General features: G+C 38.3%; 1 long non-coding RNA gene across 4 annotated transcripts; it reads right to left on the reverse strand.

Annotated features, from left to right (window-relative positions):
• Positions 1 to 13,143: 13,143 nt before the first annotated feature.
• LOC147477671 (uncharacterized) lies at positions 13,144 to 16,010 on the reverse strand. Of its 4 annotated transcripts, none has more exons than XR_015209267.1 (4): positions 15,692 to 16,010; positions 15,190 to 15,560; positions 14,202 to 14,354; positions 13,144 to 13,800 (listed from the first exon to the last, which is right to left on the reverse strand). It is a non-coding gene; the product is annotated as an uncharacterized LOC147477671 (long non-coding RNA). The 4 variants fall into 4 exon arrangements; XR_015209268.1 differs by having other exon boundaries at positions 14,202 to 14,309; positions 15,692 to 16,009; XR_015209266.1 differs by having other exon boundaries at positions 14,202 to 14,325; positions 15,692 to 16,009.
• Positions 16,011 to 16,337: the final 327 nt, after the last annotated feature.

A 16,337-nucleotide genomic window follows, 5' to 3' on the forward strand; every position in this document is an offset into this window, starting at 1 on the left:
CAAAAAAGGGACATTATGCAAAGAATCGCAAAAACAGAAATGAGGCTAATGTCGAGGAGGACACTTTTGTGGCAATGATAACCGAAGTCAATTCGTCAATGTCTCGAGGGATGGTGGGCTGATACTGGTGCTTCTAGGCATGTCTGTTTTGATAGAAACTGGTTCAAGAGTTATACTACAACTGTGAACCAGGAAGTTCTATTAGGCGACAACCATACTATCAAGGTTGTAGGTTACGGTGATGTGGAGTTGGTGTTTACTACGGGAAGAAAGCTGGTTTTGAAGGATGTTCTTCATACACCGATATTAGGAAGAATTTAGTTTTCGGTTTTATTTTGAACAAAATTGGTTTTTCAAGTGATAGGTAGTGATCGATTATGTGATCACTAAGTCCGGAATTTTGTTGGCAAGGGATATGCATGTAATGGGATGTTTAAATTAAATGTTGTCGACATGAATAAAACTTCTATACGCTTACATGATTGCTTATTACGTTAATGTTTGGCATGGTAGATTATGTCATATTAATAGGAAGTATGTTAAGAACATGAGCACATTGGGTTTAATTCCTATCTTGAAGAATGATGATTTTGTATTACGTGAATCATGCACCAAGGCCAAAATCACTAAGAAACCTCACAAGTCAGTTGAGAGAAGTACAAATCTGTTAGCATTAGTACATTCTGATATTTGTGAACTTAAAGGTGTTCTAACTAGAGGTGGTAAAAGATATTTTATTACCTTCATTGATGATTTCTCAAAATTTACCTATGTTTATTTGTTGAAGAATAAGAGTGATGCTTTAAATGCTTTTAAAGCTTATGTGATTGAGGTTCAAAATCAGCATGATAGAAACATAAAAGTAATTCGAAGTGATAGAGGTACTGAGTATGATTCTACTGATTTTAATCTTTTCTTACAATCACATGGTATAATTCACGAGACGACAGCTCCTTATTCACCTGAAATGAGTGGAGTAGCTGAACGTAAGAACAGAACACTTAAGGAATTAACTGTTGCTATGTTGCTTAGTTCTGGAGCATCCTCAAGTTTATGGGGTGAAGCTGTTTTAACTGTATGCTATGTTTTGAATAGAATTGCTAGTTCTAAGACTAAGGTTACACCTTATGAGCTATGGAAAAATAGAAAGCCCAACTTGAGTTATTTCAGGACATGGGGTTGTCTGGCCTTTGTAAGGAAGCATGACCCCAAAATCTCTAAGCTTGATAGTAAGGCCTATGAGTGTGTCTTTTTAGGCTATGCTATGAATAGTAAGGCCGATAGATTTCTGGATATGAAGAGTAATGTTATTATTGAATCATCCGATGTCGAGTTTTTAGAAGATAGTTTTCCTTATTTATCTAGAAATAGTGGGGGTGCATCTTCCTCTAAGACCCCTACCAAAGATGTTTCTACTTCTGATGTATCTAGATTGCATGATAGGGACACGCATTAATCATGAATGAACCAAGAAGAAGTAAAAAGAGCTAGGGTCGCTAAAGATCTAGGATCTGATTTTGTGGACGTTTTTCTTTGGAAGGAGATCCTCCTCCATAGAAGAAGCTCTTGCCTCTTCGACTCACGAGTTTTGGAGAGAAGCTATTCAAAGTGAGATAGATTCTCTCATGGAAAACAAGACTTGGGAGTTAGTGGATTTGCCTCCTGGTTGTAAAACTATAGGAAGCAAATGGGTTTTAAAAAGAAAGTTTAAAACCGATGGTTCAATAGAAAAGTTCAAGGCGGACTAGTTGTCAAAGGTTTTCGACAAAAAGGAGAACTTTGACTTCTTTGATACATATTCACCGGTTACTAGGATAACTTCAATCGAGTATTATTATCTATTATTCTTTGTTCATAATCTAGTTGTTCATCAGATGGATGTTAAGACAGCCTTTCTAAACGGGGATTTAGAAGAGGAGATTTACATGGAACAACCAGCAGGTTATGTGGAACAAGGTAATGGTAAAAAGGTATGCAAGTTAGCGAAGTCACTTTATGATTTAAAACAGGCACCGAAACAATGGCATGAAAAATTTGATAATTTTATGATTGCTAATGGTTTCTACATAAACGAAAGTGACAAATGCATATACTATAAGTACTATGATGGAATATGTGTTATAATATGCTTATATGTTGATGATCTACTTATTTTTGGGTCTAATTTGCAAGCGGTAAAAGAGGCCAAAGACTTGTTGTCTTCTAACTTTGATATGAAAGACTTAGGAGAAGCAGAAGTAATTTTAAGGATTATAATTACAAGATCATTAGATGGCATATGGTTAATCAGTCACACTACGTTGAGAAAGTGTTAAAGAAGTATAACTACTTCGATTGTAAGCCTGTTTGCTCACCTTTTGATTCAAGTGTTAAATTGTTTATTAATAATGGTGAACCTGTGAATCAGAAGGAATATGCTAGTATCATTGGTAGTTTAAGATATGCTACAGATTGTACAAGACCTGACATTGCCTATGCATTAGGTGTTTTGTCTTGAGTACACTAGTAACCCCAGTGTTGAACATTGGAAAGCAATAGGCAGGTTAATGAGATACCTAAAGAGAACAATCAATTTGGGTATTCATTATCAGAGGTTTCCTGCTATTCTTGAAGGGTACACTGATGCTAATTGGAATACTCTTTCAGAAGACTCTAAGGCTACTAGTGGATATGTGTTCTGCATTGGTGGAGGTGTTGTATCTTGGAAGTCCAAGAAACAGACCATTATAGCACAATCTACTATGGAGTCTGAGTTGATTGCTTTGGCTAGTGCAAGTGAGGAGGCTGGTTGGTTATGGGACCTACTCACTCACATACCGGTTTGGCATAGACCGGTACCAGCTACCTTGATACATTGTGATAGCACTGCGGCTATCGGGAGAGTCCACAACAAGTTTTATAATGGTAAATCACGACAGATACGTCGTAAGCATAGTACTGTACGGGATTACATATCCAAGGGTGCAGTGACTATTGATTTTGTGAGATCCGGTGATAATCTTGCAGATCCATTTACTAAAGCTCTAGCCAGAGAAAAAGTGTGGACTACTGCCAGAAGTATGGGACTGAAGCCTATTATAAGATAAATGTATATGACGGTAACCCAACCTAGGGACTGGAGATCCCAAGAACTAGGTTCAAAGGGAAGAACAAGTCATAGAATGTTTGAGTATAAGACATACAATGATACTTATCATTCCGAATTTTAGATAAGTAAATTGTATGTGATCCCTGGCGATTAGAGGTTGTAGTTTTTGGGAAAACTCTTAATGAAGTTCTATGGTCCTTATGGACGGAGTGCCTAAGCTACTGGGGAGCACTCTTGATAGAACTCACCTAGTGAATGTGGAAGTATAGGCCGCTTTCTATGAGAATGAAGGCTGATTCTTTAGATCATTCACGAATCCAGGATGGAAGCACAGGGCCTTTAATGTGCGAGTTTGGAAAGAGAACAATGAGTATGTTATGCGTGATGATAACTCATTGTATACACAAGACCTAAGTTCAAGACTTCGTCACTTATGGATCTTATACTTTGAGTAGTCTTCACTACGTAAAGGTTTAAGTCTTGAACACCTTTATCTATGCTTGATATATTGGAACTAATAGTGACTGCCATATTTCTTTATTTTGATTTCTGTTATTAAAATAAGTGGGGGATTGTTGGTTATTTTAATCGTTTTGGTATGTTTACAAACAAAAAAAAAAAAAAAAAAGAAAAGAAAACGTTTTTGCTTTGGCTGTAAGTCCGTAACCGACACTTTAGTTTGGAACGTTACTTTTTATTTTGTAACGTTGAGAGTTGGCCAAACGTTGAGAGCGAACGTTACACTCTCTCAATCCTATAAAAACAAGGCTTTACAGCAGACCAAACACACCAGTTTTTCGTATCTTTCCTCTCTTGAAGAAAAACTTCTCTCCCTGATAATGGCAGTAGACTATTAGTTCTTGTTCTCTCTTCCAGTTTTGGTTTTTGCTGTGCAGTGATCATCAAGACATTTACAGAGGCTGTTGTATCCTGGAGGTTCCGCGTCCTGTCTGCACCAGGAGGAACAGACCCGCAATACCTTAAAGAGAGCGACCTAGTCCGCGCCTCAGCTTCCAATTTCATTGTTAATCCTGTTTTTGCACATTGTTTTCCAACAGATAATTAACCGGCCATGTGAACAAGGCTTTAAGCCATTGTATGTCTATATCCTATATGACCACGTACAATCTCACCGTCTGAAGAGCAGATCATTTTCTATTCTGATATAGGCTAGAGGTTTGCAATGGCTAAGTGTGGGGAATATCAACACACAATTGTAGTCTGCATATAAAAGTTAAAAGTTAAAAGGAAAAAAAACCAAAGGGTGAAGATAGCATGCTTGCATCAACATTTGAATTTAAATTAGTAAATTACATACATAACAACTCATTTTCTTCAGGAGGCTACAGTTTAAATATGGGCTGTATGTATTATAAAAATCAAAGGTTATACTTCTCATAACTTAGTTAGGCAAATATAAAAATCTCGACGACCGTAGTCACTACGACCAGTCTAGCAACCACATGCATATAGCTCTTCCTGGCCTCTTGCTCTATGCAAGCCCCTCTCTTATTTTTGGTAGCTATACATGCACTTAGCTCTTTGAATCTTCACTGTTCTAATTTGGGTGATTTCTAAACATGTCTATATGCTCAAGCTCTAGCTTATAAGCAAAATATGCTGCAATACAATGTATAGTTATAGTTACTAGTCACTAGTTAGCCATTTTAATATTGCTTTTAGCCGTGCATGGTATGTCTACATGACTAAATGCAAAAATTTGATCGGTTAAGTTAGCACTTACAACTTATCTTTACTCATCTAAGTTTTGTTTTTCTCCAAAAGTAATTAACTAATTAACAATATTTCTCGGAAAAAGAAAGTCCATAGATCAGAAAATTAATATTACGAAGTTCCGTTGTTGAACTAATTATCTCCATAAAGACTCTAACAATGTTCAAAATGAACATACTTTCAATCAAAATGTGCATTATATTGTTAATATGATACCATTAAAATTGACACTTGCATTAAGCATAAGAACAACAATATCCGCCTTAGCATAAAAGAACAAGAAATATCCAGTGTTATGGGTTGACACTTGACAGTCTTTTGAGTCATCAATTAGGCGTTTTGCCTCCCAATTATTTGCCCTTATTTCAAAGAGTTGGTAAAATGGGATGATGCTTCACAAGACCAGTGAAAAATAATTGTTTGAGAGTACTGTAACCGACATGTTTGATGTACGTGGAATGTGGAGGGAAGCCGGTCTGACTGCCCAAGGCCAGGATCCCTGTTTCAGATGATGAGATGGTCCTACAATAATTTTGCTGTCGTAGTTAAGTATCAAGGAATATGTTAACAGCTGGTATTCTTCTGTGATAATATTAATTAGTGAAACCATGTTTTTTTGGTGACATAACACACTACTAAGTACTAATAACGATGTAATCAACTAATTAAGCATGTTGCATTATCAATGACAAATGGGAGTAGAGTATCACAGATGAACAGACCACCTTTTTTTCATAATTCTACTACAAAGATATGATCAATCGAACCTTAGCTAAAAATTGACTGCACCGCGACAAGTAATGTACGCATGATTTGACCAAAGCGTTGTTTGTCAAGGTAAAGTGTAACCAGATGAAATTGAGATTAGGTTACGGAATTAACTCATTTTAGGAGGTGTAGTGCATGAGTATCCCTTCAGCAAGAGGTGATCAACATTTTGATGAAGTAATCAAATCTTACTGGCAAGTCTAACAATGAAATCATCAAATCGACAAAGGGAAAATTCATAACCATCAACTGTACGTAGGTTTGACAGGATTGGGCCACGGCTGCAATTTTGGGCTGCAACAGTAATTTACACTCAGATGGATAAAGAACTTGAAAAAAATAAAATAAAAGATGATATCACTAGATAAAATCATGCCATACAGCCATAGTGATTAGTGAGTGTTCGATATTGTCATCTCAGCAAAAATCGACTGTTTTGTTTTTTTTTTTTGTTTTTGTTTTTCGGTAAAACAGTAATTGTAGTAGCCTAACTCATGAGTCATGACCTAGAAAGTTATATGTCACATGTTCCCGGTGTAGAATAAGAATGAGATGATAGGTACTAGGATTTTAGATCCGCGGAACCCTAAAGTTACTTGGTCCACGTAAGGAAGAGAGCGACCATAGGATGAGAAAGAGATCGACGGATAAGAGGAGAGAGCAATGATATTAAAAAGGAGGCGGCAAAAAGAGAAGAGGGAGGAAAACCGAAAACAGAGAGAGGTAGAGAATCGAGAGAAGAGAAAGTGTTTGTACAGTTTATAAGAGCTGAATCAGAAAGAAATACACATTGACGGGTAAAGAATGTAATTTTGGTTCACACATTTGGCGCCGTCTGTTGAGTCACCCACTACTAAGTGGGAAAGGAAGAAACATAGAATATGACTACAATAGCTAAAAGAGGAGTAGGGAGACTTAAGAAGGTTGCAGTTAAAGAAGTTAAAGAAGAAGCGGCGAGTGTTGAGGTAGGAAGACAAGGAGAGGAGGAAGTCACAGATATGGCAGCGGAAGCAACTAGACTCCTCCAAAAAGAAATAGTTACGTTGAGAAACGAGAATAATGATCTGAAGAGAGAGAGAGAGAGATTACGTATGAGGGAAGATAGGCGGAAGGTCTAGTTGGTAGTGAAGAAGAGGGCGAGAACGAGGAAGCTCCTCCTGATCCAAGGGCGAACCAAGAGGGAGGCATCACGCTGGAATTAGTCCAAGTAATGATTGAAAAGGATAGGGAAGTGAAATGCACAGCCGAGAGGGAAAACCAGGACATGGCGAGGCAGGTGGTGGTGAGTCTCAACAAAAACCCGCTTGCTGATTCGTTGTGGAATTTAGAAGTACCTAAGAGGTTCACTCAACCGAGGTTCGAAAGGTACGACGGAAGAGGAGACCCTGCTGACCACTTGCGCCACTTCAAGCAGCAGATGCCGCTGTGCCAAGAGTACATGTATGATGGGATGTGCTGTATGATGTTCCCTGACAGCTTGAAAGGGGGATCGGAGCCTTGGACTGGTATTATAGATTGGCACTGCAAAGCATACATAAGTTTGAAGAGTTGGAAGAGGCGTTTGTAGGCCACTTCATTCATCAAAAGAAGAGGGTAGTTGACATCGCGTCACTCTTCAATGTCAAGCAGACGTCTGCAGAAATGATCAAGGAATTTCTTTGTAGATTCATGGAAGAAACCTTGAAGGTGGAAAATCTCGATGAGCATACCATAGTCATAGATTTCCAACATGGGTTGAGGCCGAGAACTAGAGTCCATGAATCCGCATCCAAGATCGAGATAACTACTTTGCACGCTTTGTATCCGAAGGCTGAAAGGTACATCCGGTACAAGGACATCATGCAGAGAGATGCAAAAGAGCAAAAGAAGACAGGGAGATCAGTGCAGGCTGTAGACAAGGTGGACAAAAAGGATAAGACCAAGACTGCGGAAAGAGAAAGGGGATCCTACAGGGGAGATACGCAGAGATCATAAAGGAGCAGAGAATGAGTCAGGAGGGACACTAGGGAGAGAAAACCATGCCGCGAAGTAAAGCAAACTCCTCTCAACAGACCGTTGGAGGAAATCTTACCATTGATAAAGGGACAACAACACTATGAAGGACTCCAGTTGAGTTGGCAGGAAAACCGTTTTGCGCTTACCATCAGATCAGGAATCATGCAACCAATGAATGTTATGCCTTGAAGTGGCTGGTAAAGAGAATGATAGAAAAAAGGATGCTCAGGGAGTTTGTCCAGAAGTTCACCAAGTTGAAAGAGAGCCAACACCGATTAGAATCTTTAGTACGATCAACGTCATTTTCAAAGGAGAAACATTAGGAAGGAATGCATATAGGGACAAGATGAGGAGGACGATGAGTCTACGACAGATCAATGAGGTTGTGAGTACTCCGCGGCTAGCTTCAGGAGTCACGGAGGGAGAGGGAAAGATAGTGTTCAGCCCAAGGGATCTGGAGTCGGTGATTTCACCTCATGAGGGTGCGTTGGTGATCACAATCGTAGTGGGGAATTACATGGTAAAGAGGGTACTGATAGACTGTGGAAGCTTAATCAGTCGACTTATTATTCAGAGGGACAATGGAGGAAATGAGCATCGAAAGGGAATAAATGAAGTCCCAACACACAAATATGTTCGGGTTCAACGACAACATGACATATCCATAGGGGAGCTAGTATAATTGATAACAGCGGGCCCAATAACGTTATTCACTCGCTTTATGGTAGTGGACACCAACTCACAATACAATGTAATCATAGGGAGAAGATGGATCCATGAAATGAAGGCAATCTCATCCACGTACTACCAGAGTACCAGGTAATTCGTTTCCCTACTAACGGGGATGTACAAAATAAGGGGTGACCAGGTAGCGGCACAAAATATCCACCAGTTGACGATTAAAAGGCTAGTTCGCAGGCTAAGGAAGGATATAACAGGGGAAGGGAGTACTCTAGCATAGCAATTACAGATCATATCTGCGGATAAAGAACTGCCGGTAGAATCCAAAACAATGGATGAGATCGAGATAGTGAACATAGGTCTAGCAGATGAAGAGAAATTTACAGCTATGGGAACGAATTTGCTGGAGGAGTGGAAGGCAATCTGGCGGCCTTTTTAACAGAGAACAATGATGTGTTTGGTTTGTCAATAGAGGACATCTCAGGGTTGGACCCAGAATTTGCGTGTCACAGACTACACATGAGAAAAGATGCAAAACCCGTGAGGCAGAAGATGAGGGGCATAAGGTCGTAATATGTAGAAGGAATTCGAGAGGAAGAAAATTGAAGGAAACGGGAATAATCCGCGAATGCAAGTTTACGAAGTGGTTATCGAATATAGTCGCAGTTCCCAAGAAAAATGGGAAGGTGAGAATGTGCGTTGACTTCACAGATGTCAACAAAGAATGCTTAAAAGATAGTTATCCCAAGCCGCGAGTAGATGAGCTAGTGGACAAAATGGCCGAATTCAAAATTTTCTCTTTCATGGATGCTTTGATGGGGTACAACCAAGTAATGATGTATGAGCCGGACCAGGAAAAAATTGCTTTTGTGGTGGAAGGGAGAACTTACTGTTACACGAGAATTCCCTTCGGGTTAAAAAAAATGCGTGGGCGACATTCCAAAGGTTGGGGGAGAAAATGTTTAGGAGCAAAATCAGGAAGGGAATGAAGATATACATAGATAATACGGTAGAAAAGAGTATGATGGCTGAAGAAAAATATCTCGCAGGGCTGAGCGAAACTTTTGCCATACTACGGAAGTATAGGTTAAAGCTAAACCTTGAAAAATGTGCATTTGGAGTGACGTCTGGGAAATTCTTGGGATACATAGTTACATACTGTGGAATAGAAGCAAACCCGAATTAAATCAGGGCCCTTATAGAAATGCAATCACCCCAAAATCTAAAGGAGGTTCAAAGGTTGGCCGGTAGAATTGTGGCATTGAATAGGTTTATATCAAAATCGTCCGACAAATGAAAACCTTTGTACCTTCTCTTGAGAAAGACAACCAAATTCCAGTGGACTGCGGCCTGTGAAAGGGTTTTTCAAGAATTAAATGATTATTTAGGGAGGGCAACGCTCTTGTTAAGCCCGAGGCAAAGAGAAAAGCTATACCTATACTTAGGGGTATCAGAATATGCAATCAGCTCAGTATTAGTCAAGATAGTAGACAGAGTGGAAAAACCGATTTACTTTTAGAGCAAAACAATGATATACGCAAAGACGAGATATAGTCTAATCGAAAAATATGCCTTAGTTATGATTTTCTCAGCTTTAAAGTTGAAGCCCTATTATGTTGCCCACTCAGTAGTGCTAGTGACAAACTTGCCATTCAAACAGTCTTTGAAAGCAGACAAATCTGGGAGGATGCTGAAATGGGTCGTGAAGCTTAGTTCGTACGGTATTGAGTACCAAGTATAGGCAATGGAATAGGCACAAGCAATGGCGGAGTTTCTAGCAGAATTCCCAGCCGAGGACCCTACTTGAGTGGAAGAGATGATTATGGAACAAGAAGGCAACGTCAGCCGTGACCCAATGGATCCGTGGGATATGCGAAACGCATGGAGGGTATTTGCGGATGGGTTGGCCACAGATACAGGAAACGAAAATAGAGTAGTGTCGTTAGTCACTCCAGAGAACACTCGCCTAGAGTTATCAATGAAACTAGGTTTCGCTGCCTCTAACAATGAATCCGAATACGAAACCGTGATAGAAGGATTGGATTTGGTAAGGGATCTGGGGGTGGAAGAATTATTAGTTTATTCTGATTCTAACCTAGTTAGGTGAATGGAGGGTTTGTTGCTCGCTACCCAAAAATGGCGAGGTACCTGGAGGTCCTGCGAAGGAAGGCAGCCAAGTTCACTAAGATCAAGTTTGCACATCGACGCATTGGCATACGTGGTGAAATTACATGAAGGGAATTGTGGAAGTCATTCGGCAGGAAGAACGACAGCCCACCGATTGATATCGTAGGGGTATTTTTGGCCCCATGTGTGGAGAGAATAGGCACACCGACACATTGGCATACGTGGTGGCGGTGCTTCCTGGGACAGATGGCAAATCCATTGAAGTCTGGGTGTTAAGCAAGCCAAGTACATCAGAGGAGGAGAGGGTTTGGCTAATCGATGAGATTGATCCCAGTTGGATGGGACCCATAAAAGATTTTATGGTTGGGTTGGAGATAGAGAACAAATAAGAAAAGAGAAGAATGGAGAAGGTGGCTCAGAGATACACCCTACTAGACGGGGAGCTGTAACGGAGAAATTTCAGCGAACCGATGTTGAAATGGCTGGGGCCGCAACAAATGCAAGAGGTATTGGTGAAAGTACATGAAGGGAATTGTGGAAGTCATTCGGCAGGAAGAACGACAGCCCACCGATTGATATCGTAGGGGTATTTTTGGCCCCATGTGAAGAGAGACGCGATAGAATACGCCAAGAAATGTGACAAATGCCAAAGATTCTCACTGCTGATCTATGCACCAGTTGAGCCCTTACATAATGTGTTCAATTTATGGCCTTTCGCCATGTAGGCCCTAGATATCGTTGGGCATCTATCCATGATGAGCGGGAAAGGAGATTTTTGTTGGCCGCAACGGACTATTTTACAAAATGGGTAGAGGGCGTGGCGCTATAGCAGATTAAAGAAGAGCAAGTGAAGAAGTTCTTGTGGGAAAATATCATATGTAGATTCGGTCTACTCCATAATGTTATCACTGATAATGGAACACAGATTACTGGAGGAAAGATACGAGCTTTTCTCCAAGCGCTTTAAAGGTAAAATAAGGGTTCTCCACCCCTTACAACCCCGAGGGGAATGGACAGCCTGAGTTATCCAACAAGATAATTATGGAGAATTTGAAGAGAAAGTTGGAGGAGCGGAAAGGTGTTTGGGCGGACGAATTAAATCATATACTCTGGGTGTATCGTACAACTCCGCGAACTTCGACTAAAGAATCACCACTTTCTATGGCATATGGCATGGAAGCGATCATCCCAATAGAATAGAGGCGTTGACAACTAGAAACAGGGCTGTAAAAATGGTGTAAATGAAATGATATTGTCAAAGGACTTGAACCTTACATACGAAACTAGGGACATAGTGCGAATTAGACTAGAGGAACACCACAGAAGGTTCAAGGTGGGGGATCTTGAGTTACCCCAACCACCAAGATAGAGAGTGATGGGAAATTGGGTCCCAACTATGAGGGACCTTATATCGTGGTAGAGAAAGGGTTGTCTGGAACATACCAATTGCAGACTTCAATGGGAGAGACAGCCGAAATACCATAGAACATCATAATAATGTTAAAGAAGTTCTACATATGAGTGCTTGTTTTTATTTTTAGCTTTCAATTAAAGGAAAATACATTTGCTTCTTAAGAGTGTTGAGCGAGAATTTGGAGGATATTTTGTGTAGAATGATATATCAGTGAAATAGAGAGCAAACATCTTCCAATTATTTTGTAAAAAGACTAACTGGATGAATAAAGAAACGCAAAACCTTTTTACTAACATTTGTGGGGGTGAATCAGAGACAATAGCAAGAGGAGAGCCCTTCGCGGATCTAAGGTCCGAATTAAACTCCTTAATAATATTTTACTTAAGCTAATTATGTTATTAATAATGTGAGTCTATCACTATTTACTTGCTTTTTCGTATTTCAGACTTTAGAGTTGCTTTAATGATGTTAATTGTGCATGAAAAGAATCTAAATTGATTGTTAAGTGAGAATCATAGAAAAAAGGCCAAGATTTATGAAAAAAAAAACCCTAAAAAATCTCAAGCCAAAGGAATCAAGCGAAAGTTAATTCGGATGGAAAACTACATAAAGTTAAGAAAACTTCAAATGGACATATCTTTAGACTCAGAGCTCTGATTGGGCCCATTCTATATAAAAAAAACCGGATCGAAAATAGCTTTATTATGGTCTAGGCCTCGACCCATTTGAAATAGTATAAATTAACAAAAAGTGTATAACAGTAAAACACTACATATTTGACTTAAGTTAAATTCTATATGTTGGACTACAACAGAAAAGTTCATTTGCAGCGCTATACCCCGTTGCTAATTTTATGAAAATATAACACAATTGATCAATTGCAACACTAAACTAGGCATCACAAAGGCGTTGCAATAAAATGAGTCACAAAAGATCAATTGCAACGTAAATAATGGGGTCGCAAAAAAATATAGTCTTTTGCAACGCCTCCCTACGTTACTTATAGTTTATGTGCATCGCTACTTCATTTTCCAAAACTAAATTGTTTTTTAAAAGATTTCAAATTATTTGCAACAACTAGCGTCGCAAAAAACATTTTTTAGCAACACATGATGGCATTGCAAAATGTTGACTTTTAGCAACACCCTTGATGTTGCTAAAAACTTAGCAACAGTTCAACTTTGTCGCAAATTATTTAACCCTATTGATACATACAGAGTGTTGCAAAAAGGGTGTACCCCCCGCCTTCCTAGTGTACCTTTTATAGTCAACAACTGTATTTTACGCAATATATTTTGATTCTATTGAATTTGCAAGAGTTCTTCCAAATGCAATATAATAATAACCCCATTTCATTACACAATGAATCCGAACAAAGTATAATTAATTAATATAATCTATTACAAAAAAACATATATGAAACATCTACACAATTACATACTCTTTGCCAATACATAACATCACATATTCTTCGACCAACTAACTTAGACAAGTTCTTCAAAACTAGGATTTATCAAAATGCACAAATGTCCATAGTTTGTCATTTAGACAACACCCGTCCACGTTTTCTTCATTAATCTACTAAAAACTAATATGTCAATCTGCTGGTACAACGAATATATAAAGAAAAAAAATATATATACTTAACAACAGAGAATAATGGCTAATAGGAAGAAACAATAAGGACAGTAAGCCAATGTAATCTATCTAATATGTTTATCAAATAATAAAATATGCTTGTGATTGAAAATTTTCAAATGTAGAACTTAATAGTGTTTACTCAAAATTGTGTTAGACTTACTACCATCCTGAAACAAGTAAACAAAGCAAAGACTAAAACACAAGTACCTCACAGTAATGTAGATGTCGAACCGAATTAAAACAAAACTATAAAGACTCTCACCAAGGTTCAAAAGGGGTTTGAAAAGCACTGCACCTACAAAAACCAAGTCTTTCTCTCGAGGTCCAAGTCGTTCACTCATTGATCCAACACCTACAAAAACCAAGCACGTAAAGCATAATTGAACACGTTTCTTAATGAAACATAGGTCATCTCATTCAAAACATTTATCACACACCAACTCTTTTCAAAGCCTACACTCTGCCACATATTACTTAGAAATTATGGAATGAAAATGTCAAAATTGGACCAAAACTTTAAAGCCATGTACAAAACCCATAGCGTCATACCAAGAACACCATTCCCTTACAACACTTAAACTATATATGTTGTATGCATTGTTTACATCTCATACTTCCTAGTTTCGAAGTAGTATGTCGCAATTAATGTAGATTCTTATTTAGTACTTAGTAGTAGAATTATTTCAGTAAGTTTCAGCAGATTTACAAATTTAAAAGTCATATAACAAATGAACCTGCAGGTATTCAACTTACTGTTAACATGGGGAAGTTGCAACAGCTACAATGAACTTCCTAGATAATGCAACCAGCCAACCTTGAGAATACTACAAAGATACAAGTGCCTCTCACTATGCACTACATCTGAAAGCCAGATATTCTAGAACACATTGAACAATCAATTCGGCACTAATTGGACCAAAGCAACATAAAATTCATCAACGTTCATAGAAAGTATGAGCAATCAAACCTTATATTTCTTAACAGTAATGCTCAATCAATGAAAATGATATGAAACAAAGAAAAATCTAGAAATCTCTACAAAATTAACTCGAAATGATATCTACTACATTCATTGCTGAAGTACATAAGTAGTTCAATGTTTTCAGGATAGGTGAACTACATAAGAGGCATCCATCTCAACATGCACCTCAAAATCACCCACCAACACTACTCTTATAAATTGAACATAATCTAATCACATAACATGTACAAAGAACACGACATTTGTGCAATAGAGAACTTCATTAAGCAGGCCTTTCTAAAACTAGAAGTTCTAGTAAACAAAATTCCACAAAAGGGGATAGGACTGAATACTAAACCTTGGAGTGGACAGGTTACATCAATAAATTTTGCTTTCACATCAACACTAAAATGCCACAAAAAAAAAAAAAAAAAAAAAAAAAAAAAAAAAAAAAAAAAAAAAAACTTGTCTAAATCATCGATCAACATAAGCATTTAAATAATTTAACTCAGGCCAATATGAAAGAAGTAAATTTTCTTTAATTTACATTACCATATCAAAAGAACAACAAAATCTAGAGAAATATGTAATTAAATTAAACATCCGTTTACATGTTTAACAGTGTCAGAACTTATAAATCATTCCCTTTCAACAAACTACCGATTTTTCCCTTTCAACAAACTACCGATTTTAATACCACCCCAAAAGTTATAAATATCTATCTGACCAACAAAATATAAAACCCCTAACTTCATTTTCACAGTAAAGAAAAAGAGCTACCTCTAAAACTAGCTGTGATTCCTGAACCTCGAAATAGCCTTCCTTAATTTAAGTCACTGGAAAAACTCCAAACTAGCTGTGGTAGGCGACTTTGGCGAAAACAAGGTAAGGTGAACTCGACGAAACTAGCTCAAACCCCAAAGACAGAATGCCCGAAGCCAAACCCATAGATGAAGGAATAGACTCTCTAAGGTACTTCATGTAAGCTGAAATTGAGGAATCAGCTGCTGCATGGATGGTTAGAAATTAAAGGCGGTAGAGAGGCGAAAAAAGAGACGTCGACTACCCACTGTTGGTAGAGATACCTCAACCGATGAAGCCTTCTTGTGGTGGCCAACAGATTAAAGGAAAACCAAATTAAGAACGTTGGTCTGTTAAAACATCAAAGACAAGAACTTAAATTTGTCTCAAGCCCTTTAATACGAGGTTTCAAAAGAAATCAAAATTAAAGTTTTAAACCGTAATAAAAAGAGAGTCAGAGAGAGAGAGAAAGAGCGCTTACCATAGCAGGAAGGAGGATTAAGTCTTGTCGAAACTTTTTGAGTGAAGAAGAAAAGAAAATGGAGCGGCTGGAGAGAGAGAGAGTGAAGTGTTTTTAGGGGTTTGTTGGAGGCCCGCCCAAAAACTTTGGACGCAAATTGAATATCCCGGGTAGTGAGGCGCATAAAAAGAAGCCTTTAAGCGACACCAATGTCGTCGCAACAAGGGCATAACCAAAGTACAATTGCTACTAATCACTTCTACTATAAGGATGATAACAGTGTTGCAAAAGATTAATCTCCTTAAAAAAAAAATTGAACATTTGCTGCTCAGCAAACGTGCAATTGTAAATCCAAGTAAGGCTAGGGCTAATAGAACAGCAAATGTTTAGCAACACTAGAAGGCAGGGTAATTAATGAATTTTACTAACAATTTTGGTGCGTTGCAAGTTGCAACAGACCTCTTCTGTTATAGTGCACTAGTGTGATTTCGAAGCTCATGGGCCTATAGAGAGATATAATTTCGACCACAATATGTAAAATCCTATTTGTTCTCTATAGAAGTAGTGGTTAAATTCAAGTCTAGGTATCTATTGTCTTATCCAACTTTACTTTAGTTTTTTGGGTTAGAAATTAGGATTTGTGCCTCCTTTTTCTTCCACCATCAAT

Source organism: Coptis chinensis, chromosome 9 (genome assembly GCF_015680905.1).
Source record: "Coptis chinensis isolate HL-2020 chromosome 9, ASM1568090v1, whole genome shotgun sequence".
NCBI classification, from domain to species: Eukaryota; Viridiplantae; Streptophyta; class Magnoliopsida; order Ranunculales; family Ranunculaceae; genus Coptis; species Coptis chinensis.